Below are 9590 nucleotides of genomic sequence, written 5' to 3'. Positions count from 1 at the left end.
AGACACATTATTTTATATTTACTAATGGAAATTAAGCAGTTCGTGACTTTTCCCATATTTATTAGTGAGTGTTAGTGCCCAGCGTGATAGACTTTTCTAGTCACAGATAGAAGCACATATTGTGCATGTGCATCTAACGAATATTTAGACAATGACCTGGATACGAAGCGATCACTATGTGTACTTGGTTTAGTATTTTATCCATGATTGGAATCCGTAAACTCAAGAAACAGACATAGACATTCTAGTCACTACGGTTGGAGAAACAAAGTCAAGTGAAAACTGGTTCTCACTCTTCGAGAGCCAGAAACTTCCCAACACTTAAAATCACATGGAATTAAATGCCTCGTGAAAAAGCAGGCTTTTGCCAGTGTAATTCTTCACTATTAATTCATTTTGTTCTTTCGACATAATTTCAGACGAGTACCTGTCATCTGCCAGAGCATGATCTTAGATGCTAGTGACACGAAGGAAGATCACACACAAGGCGTGCTGTGTACCGACAGTGCTCGCCCCTGAGAGGTAGGCCACTGTGGGAGGAAGACGGCTTTGGAATAAGAGTTAGGTCTAAATCCTGGTTTTTCCAAGTATTATCCATGCATCACTGGACAAATTACTTCTTGAATCTGTACTTGCTGAATTATCAGTGAGTTGGGAATAATAACACTTGTAGAGCTGGTCATTTTGAAACTGAAATGTGAGTGCCTTGTTTCTATGAATAAAGCGAACACAGAAATCAGCAGAACCTTCTTGTGATGGCCAAGGACATGTCGTGGGTTGGTCACACGCAAGGGATCAGCAAGGGACCAGCAAAGGGCCGGCTGTGCTGCTGCTGCCACTCGCCCCAGCGTGGCTTTGTCCTGCCTGCCTTCACGTTCTCATAGGCAGTGATCTGAATGACAAGTCATTCAAAATGTTTAGTCAGTAAATCTGACCACATATTTTCCATTCTAGAAGTTTTTTTCTATCTTTATTTTTCATTTTCTGTCTTAATTTTTCTTTCCTTTTTAAAATTTTGTTTATTTTTTGGGAGGGGCATGATTTCTCTCTTTCTCACTTTCTGTGTCCCTGTCTCTTTCTGGTAAGCACACATAACCTATCATAAAAATATCTCTCTTTAAAAAATTTAAAAAAAAATGATAAGAAAAATGACTGTGCCAGGGCAGGGGTGCAGCAGTGACAGCTGCTGAAGCAGGGTTGCACCCCGAGTCTGCCCGGCCTGAGTGTCTGCGATCCTGGATCCTGGACGGCCGGGAGGACTCGGGGCCAGCACGGTGGAAGCCCCTGTGGCTGGTCCTTGTCTTTCTCTCCTTCTCCTTCTCTCTCTCCATCTCTCACTCTCACAAAAGACAGAAGTCAACGTGGGGGGAAAAGAGCTGTCGCTGACTAAAAAGCAACACTAATTAAGAATTGCCCGGCCTGAGTGTCTGCGATCCTGGATCCTGGACGGCCGGGAGGACTCGGGGCCAGCACGGTGGAAGCCCCTGTGGCTGGTCCTTGTCTTTCTCTCCTTCTCCTTCTCTCTCTCCATCTCTCACTCTCACAAAAGACAGAAGTCAACGTGGGGGGAAAAGAGCTGTCGCTGACTAAAAAGCAACACTAATTAAGAATTTACCGTGTGCTAGGCGCTGTGCACTATGCTGTAAACGCACTACTTTGCCGATCAGCTTGTGGGCATTTTATCAATCTCTGCAGTGACCACATGAGGTAAGTCTTATCTAAAGACTCATTATGGAGATTAAGAAACTCAAGTTAACAAAAGTGAAGATGATAGAACTAGGAATTAGTTTAAAAAGGGATAACATAATTAAATGCAGAGTCCACGTTAAAAGGTAAGTGTTGCGCTTCTATCAGCTGCTTCTAATCATTTCAGACATCGATATTCTGGTTTCAGTTATTGAGAAAATGACATTCAATCCTGGAGCTATAAAGAAGTCTGGCTTGAATAAACGTCTGTTGTTTCCAACAGTGCTCATAAATGGCTCCGAATATTTTCCTGCCCTCTATTCTAACTAAAGTTAGGACACTGGGTGACTTAGTCAAAGACCTCCACCTCAGACAAAGGCTCAATGGACCAGTCCTCTCCGTCCGGTTCCTGTTTCCACACCACAGCGAGGTGCTGTGTCCCTGCTGTGCCTCCCGAGGCTGTAAGACAGTCTTGCACGTGCCTCCTACGACAACGTGCTCGAGGGAGGCCTCCAAACTTAAGCGAAGTCTGTGAAAGTCTGCAGGTGGTGAGACTCCATCACCAACTTCCAAAGTGCAGGTTCCCCTAGAGAATGCTGTCCACGGAACTATCAAAATTTTTCCAGCAGGGTAAACAGCAAAACCATAAGATAAATATTTTTCTTTCTAGAATATTTTATAACATCAAAACTCTCCATATGAAATCTTACATGTGGTAGAGCAATCATTCAAGTGAATTAAAGGGATTGAACCATGTTGCAGTATGCGGTCACCATATTTAATATCCTCTCATTTATTTACATGTTCCCAGCATGCCTTGTATGACAGAAATTTATATGTGTGAGAGACATGTTTATAATTATATGTGTGTTATTTTCTATTTTAATTAGTCTATGCATAACTATCTGGGTAATGCGTGCATATATAAATAAGCATTTTTAAATAATAACAGGACCTCTTACCATTTGAGGATGTGCTGGATATATTGAGATAAGGAAATGGCTCATAAGACAAATAAAAAAAACCAAAACCAACAGAATGGATAGAGATGGGAAGAAGCCACTCCAAGAGAATGCACCAGGAGAGAGAGTTATTAGAGCAATTCCAGAGGAATCGCTCACTCAGACAAAAGCAGGAAGCGATCTACACCCATAGGTAGAACATCCAGCAGACTAACAGGTATCAGACAGAATAGCGGCTCTCCCGCATTCATTCTCTCCCCCACTAACTCTCTCCCCAAGGCAGCTGGATCTCACATGACCAACTGCATGATTTATTTGAGTCTCAGATGTGGCGGTTTGGAATACACAAGAGTGTATGTCCAAACCCCAAGAAGAGACTAGAGAAGAAGCAATTGTGCATTGCCATCCCTTTTGAGGACTCTCTCTTTCTCTCTCTCTCTCTTCTTCTCTCTCCTTTTCTCCCTCTCTTCCCCACTAACTCTCTCCCCCACCTACTCTCTCCCCCACTAACTCTCTCCCCCCATTAACTCTGAAGAGTCAAAATGGGATGAGTTTGAGTTAGAAGAAACATGATACAACCAGAAAATTATGACATGATACAGCCAGACCCTCAGCGTCAGAGACATGGGGTGTTGACCTTTAAATATCAAATAAAGATACGGATTGATAACTTTAGAAGGAGAATCGCTGTGGTTTTATGTGCTTTTCTGCCCTCTAAATACACAGAGATGAACCAGATTGCCAGTTTGTCCTACAGAATAACGCCGTTAAGTCTACACTGCCCCAACTGCAAATATGCCCAGAAAATCAGCAAATGCCAAATAATCCAGGAAAACTAATACCCACCCAGAGGACCAACCTTCCACACTGGTGGGCCCTATAAAATTGTAGGTCCTGTAGGACAATGTGACAATGTGTGGGCCCCTTAGGGACAGGGCCCATTTCTAGGCACTCAACTGTGTAGATAAATGTGATACCGCTGCAGGAAGTCTTAACGCCTTTCTGACTCCTTATACAGAATTTGGAAACAGTTAAGGCTTCAACATAATAATTTATCATTTTCATCCTCTAAATTCTCCTGAAGAAAACTTCTTTGGCACCAAACCCTGTATCGGTCTGGAAAGCAGATAGATATGTCTTCTTTCAAAGGTGAATTTGGGGCAAAATTAACATAAACAAAGCACATGTAGATCCATGTCAGCACGGTTTTTGGACTCTGAGCAAAGGAATAAAACATTAAAAACTTTCCCAGAAGGGCCTGGTTGCTGGTGGCAGGGGCTGCTGAGACACCGAGCTCTGAGGCTGAGACCACATGGGAGGCCTGGGTTTGATTCCCAGTCCAAGCTAACGGCTGGGCACAGTGATAGTGCCTCCAGTGCTGATGGCAGCTCAGACAAGGGTTTGAGGCTGGTCAGGGCTGCACGGTGAGACCCAGCCTAGAAAGGAGCCTGGTGGTGCACACCTGTAGCCCTGGCTGGGACACTGATCCAGCAGGATTGTGATGTGGTGAAACCCTGTCTTAAAAACTGAGAGCAAATACTTCTAGAGAGGGCAAATATGTTGTCTATATGAAGGCTAGGATTAGGTTGTCACTAGAAATGCAAATGAATACACTGAATCTTAGAGAAATAAAGAGGAAAACAATGTTTTCAGAATTTTAAACAAACTCCCTTACTAAAATTTAAATATGCAGGTTATTGGCCAACCTGTGGACTGATGATTAAGGCAGTTGGATCCCACATGGTCAACCATATGGTTTGAGTCTGAGATGCAGCAGCTTGAGAAACAAGCCAGTTGCAAGTGAGTGTGTGCCCAAAATCCCCACAAGAGGAAGAGGTGGAGAGGGATCGAGAGGGACGATGCTGAAGGGTGGGGTGCTTTCTTTCTCTCTGTCTCTGTCCCTCTCATGAATACAAGGATCTTTTGGTAAATATAAGTAAAAGAAAGAAAAATGAAAGAAAGTAGGAAAGAGAAAGCAGAGAGAAAGGAAGAAAAGAAAAAGAAAGAAAAAGGAAAAAAAGAAGGACAAAGAAGAAAATTAGCCTATTATGCTTTTGGATAATGCTTTGCCCCTGAGAGATTCACATGTTGGAATTCGGTCCTGGCCGGTGGTGATTGCTTCACGGTGATTGGATCATGGTGGCGTCATACTCGTGAATCCATTGATGCTGTCTTGTGAGAGGCTGTTTGTTCTAACTTTCCTGAGATGTGGTTAGTTCTCACAAAAGCAGGTTCTTACAAAAAAGATGCCCACAGTTTTCTCTCCCTCTCTGCACGCACCCACAACCCTCTCTGCTGCTGTCAGCTCTGATGTGACACAGGGACCTGACAGCAGCCTTTCACTCTGGGCTTTCCTCAACAGAAAAGTGAGTCAAGTGGGTCTGTTTCGTTATAAATCATGCATCTTGGGCATTTCCGTTAATAACGCACTAGTGGACTGAGATGCAGGCCACATAAACAGTACTTTTGCAAATGTGAGGGCTGAGAAAATGACCATTATCTGAGAGAATGACCATTACCATTCTGTTCAAACTCAGTCACTTCGGGATACACATCCGCAAGATGAGATGGGTTCACATTGAAAGATAAGGGATAAACTGTGTTAAGAAGTGAATGAAAATAAATATTTACGCAAAATGTAAGAAAGATTTTTTTATATCACTAAAGATCCAAAATCTCAGTACCTCTGATGGCCGACATGCAGAGAACAGATGAATTACTGTGGTTGTAGTATTTGATTTAAAGTGGATGTGGCAGTTCCAGTGTAACTTGATAAAGTGGAACATCTGAATAGAAACTGACAATTTTTCAGCTACAGCTTCTAGAGATTCAACCATTTTCCCTGACAAAGTAATGGCGAAAGCTAGAATTCTTACTCTAGCTGTATTATGGATTGGGCACCCACGTACTGTTCAAAGATTATGCTCGCTTAGGGAACACGGAGTGGACATTTATGCAAGGGAGTTCTACAGCTTACTCTTAATGCTTAGTATTTCTTAATTCATTAGTAATTAGTTAACATTTTGTTAGGAAGTGAATGTTTCTTTAATTTTCTGTAGTTGAGTACTGCTAAGATTTAGGGTGAAATTAGCTTCGATAACTTTATTCCAAGAAAAGATTGGTCTTTTCCTCCTTTTCTCTGTATTTTTATCTAATAGAACAAGTTTACAATCAAGTGAAACATATGAAATGTGTACATCAAATGTGAAATAAAAATTCAAAGCCAGGCATGAAAATGGTGAAGAGAGTGTTACAGAGTAAGCTGCAGAGACAGGCCTGGGCGGGCGGGGGTTACACCCCTCCTTTCGTTCTCACTGTAACAGTCATGATTGGTGAGACTCGCCAACTGTTGACTTTAAAAGTGCAATCAAGACTGGGATGGAATAGATGTTATTCACTTCCCTCCCCTCGTGCCCTCAATGAATACTTACACAGGATGCTTCCATGCATCTAAAATGGACAGAGCGGGTTTATTTCTGTTTTAGGAGGTCTCACATCTACCCTATCTTCTGTCTTCATTAGGTCACAATAACTTTCTACTTGTCTCAGATAAAGACTTTTCCATGACATACTGCAGCTTCAACAAAAGCAGGGAAGAATTCTGTGTCTAATTTAAGAACATGTATTTTATGTTTGTAGTTAGTGTTCCCTACGGTAATTTCAATAAAACGAGCCAAGCAACTGTCTACAAAAAAAAAAAAAAAAGTAAGAAAATACATATACACAGAAAACCATTTATTATATAGATTTTTTTCTATGAAAATCTTTCATGTGAAGGCAAAAGAAGAATAACGATGAAATAGCTGAAATCTCTGTAAATATTTACAGGGAAATCTGAAACTTGGGGGCTAATATGTAGGTAGTATTCTTCATTTTTTCCTGAAAAATTACTACAACCTCTACTCTTTCTAGTGATATATTTTTGGCATTATTTATAGCTGGTTTTCCTCACACTGAGTAAAGCATATTTCATCCCTTCTATTCCTTAGTATGACAGGGTACATGTGGGTTTTTTTCTTTAATTCTGCAGTAGCACTGTAGCTCCACAGCCTTGTGGTTTGGATAACTCAGATTATATTTTAAAAAGTTGATTGTTGAGTTACATCACAAATCACTTGGTATAAAAATGCAATAGTAGGGACCAGTGAATGGCATGATGGTTATGTTGACGGACTCCGATGTGGTTTGAGTCCCAAACCCAGCAGCTTAAGGCTCCTGTTAGGCGCGTGTGTGTGCATACCCAAAATCCTGAGAGGAGAATGGAGGGGAAGGGACTGCAGTGTGGCCACCTCCCGTAGGGGGTGATTTCTCATTTTATGTCTCCCTGTCTCTACGGCAAGCACATGTGCCCTATCACAGAAATCTTTCTCAAAAAAAAAGAAAAGAAAAGAAATAGTGAATTTTATTATTTTATATGTATCACATCAGCATAACTAATTTAAATGAACAAGCATAGTTCTTCCTGCTTAAAAACCAGAAATGTTGGGGTTAGGAACCTGCAGTTAGCATAATGGCTATGTCACAGAACTCCCGTGTAGTCGACCTCAGTTCAAGTCCTGGACCTGGTGGCTTAAGCTCACGCCGAGTGCGTGTGCATGCATGTCCAAGATCCTGCGAGGAGAATGGAGGAGAGGGGATTGTGGCATGGCCATCCCCCCGGGGAGTGATTTCTCACTTTCTGTCTCTATGATTTTTTTCTTACTTGGTTAACTAGTTAATTCTATACTATTTTCCAGCTTTTCTCCTTCTTCTTTAGTGGTATCCCCCCCACACACACAATGCACACACACATTTATTTACCATTCTTATCAAGCAGAAGTTTAAGAAACCATGGAAAAACTGCTAATATGACTCCGGTGAGTCACGGATCATTTGTGAAGCTATACAGATACGGAAAATATCCTCTCAGGAATATTAATTGAATAAACTCTGCTGTAAGGAGGATAACTGGGGAGAGTGACCAGAGGAACAGGTAAAAGATAAGTTTTCAAGTATAACAAAACAGAGAAAATTCTATAAATTTGATTTTATTAATTATATAGATATCTACCAAAAGTGTAAGAAAATGTTTTTATATTTGTTTAGGAATTCAAAAGTTCTATACATTATTCTGTGTTGTTATGGTCTGATTTTGCTGTTTATAAAGCAGGGTCTTTTCATTTTTAAACAAACCAGGAAAATACTAAGAGATGTCACACTGCTGCCTGCTCATTGCCCCGGGCTGTGGGCGTCCCTGGCTCTTCTCTTAGGACCCACTGTCCCAAACCAAAGCCTGAGAGGTAGTTGAGATAATCAATCTTTCATCAATTTTATCACCTTCTCTGTATTTTATTCAATCTATGCCTCACTGTACTCTTTAAACTCCCACAAGACAAGCATTTTATTAGTCCAGTGGCAAAGATATTTGAGTGAGAGCTCTCAGATCCAGGGGGCTTTGACGCCAAGTTCAGCCCTAAACGGCCTATGTATAAACCCTCCTTTCTCTCCTCTTTCTGTTTCAGTTCAGGAAATAACCCCGAGCGGGGGCCAAGGATTCTCTCTTAGTCTAACAGCCCTACGAAACACTCCTTTCCCACCCTCCCTTCTTAGGGATAGGTTTACTATTGTTTAATACTCAGAAAAAATCAACTTACTTCTAAAGATTCAGGACATGGAGACCCTAGGACATACATCTTTGCTGTACTGATGATCAGAACACAGTATTGCTATTGAAGATCGAGGTTCTGAAGCCTATGCAGTCACTCTGCTAACGTCTTAAAGTCACTCAGTATGACTGTTGCTTTAGCGGTATGACTAATGAGAACCCCTACCCTGTCCCTCTGCCGGTTTGAGCAACTCCCAGATGGTTATAAGCACTCGCTTTTATTTGAGACTGGAGAAGGCAACCCCATGTAGTGATGGGTGTAATTTGGCCTGTTTTATTCCTACATTTTCAACAATACTGTAACCATTCGAGATCAAATTTCTGCAAAATCTTGACGACGTATGTCATTAGTATCATTATTGATAAATCCGACAGCTCCTTGTGTTCTGTAATGATAAATGGAATGGAAGTATTATGTTCACAATATCAAATGGCAGCCAGACAACTCCAAATAGTCTTAAACCCACTCCACCTGCTCGTCTTCATCTAAAGTATGAACATGTTGTGTATTTCTTTATAAATTAAAAAAAATTCTCTGGAACATACAAAAACTAAATTGAGTTTAAATCGACTTTTCCTCCTTTCCTAGAATTAACAGCTGTAAAGCAGGCCATCATCAAAACCAATTTGCAGTAACGTGGCTCTTTGATGCTATAACTGCATGAAGTACATTAAGGAAAGCTAATCGAATTTTTAAAGACCACTCGCATTACTCACATCAGGTATTTTTTTATAGAGAATATACAGGGATCACCTGAGCTGGAAAAGAAATCAAGATGAGACATAGTAATTCAAATATTATAAATTGAGAGGGCATATATTCTTCTAAAAAAGAAAGAAAACAATTTTGCACACAGTTAACGTGAATATACACAGATCCTATCAAGAAGAAGAGTAGCAAAATGTTTTTAAGTCAAGATACTCCTAGGATTCAAGGAAATGGAAACAGTAGGGAACACATGCTTCATTTGGACCACTGCACCATTAAATGTCACTCCATAGTCTTTATTGACGATGTCCCATCTTAAACTTCCCCAGAGTGACTTCCCTTTCTGGAAGGATGACAAATTTTATAGCCTGAACAACTGTCCCATTGACAATAACTGACAAAGCTGGATTTTAAAAAAATCTAGCAAAACTTTTGCCAAATCCTCTGCAATGAATTCTCTGGAGTTCTAGCGTGAAGAACAAGTGGAACTCCAGGGAGGTAAGCTTGTGCTGTATGTGGCTTTGAACTGATAAGCCTCAGAATGGTGACCTTGAAATTCAGTTTGGATTAGTATGCAAATATGTGAACA

Source organism: Tupaia chinensis, unplaced genomic scaffold (assembly GCF_000334495.1).
Source record: "Tupaia chinensis unplaced genomic scaffold, TupChi_1.0 Scaffold139331_1, whole genome shotgun sequence".
Taxonomy (NCBI): Eukaryota; Metazoa; Chordata; class Mammalia; order Scandentia; family Tupaiidae; genus Tupaia; species Tupaia belangeri.
Note: the sequence above shows the minus strand (reverse complement) of the source record.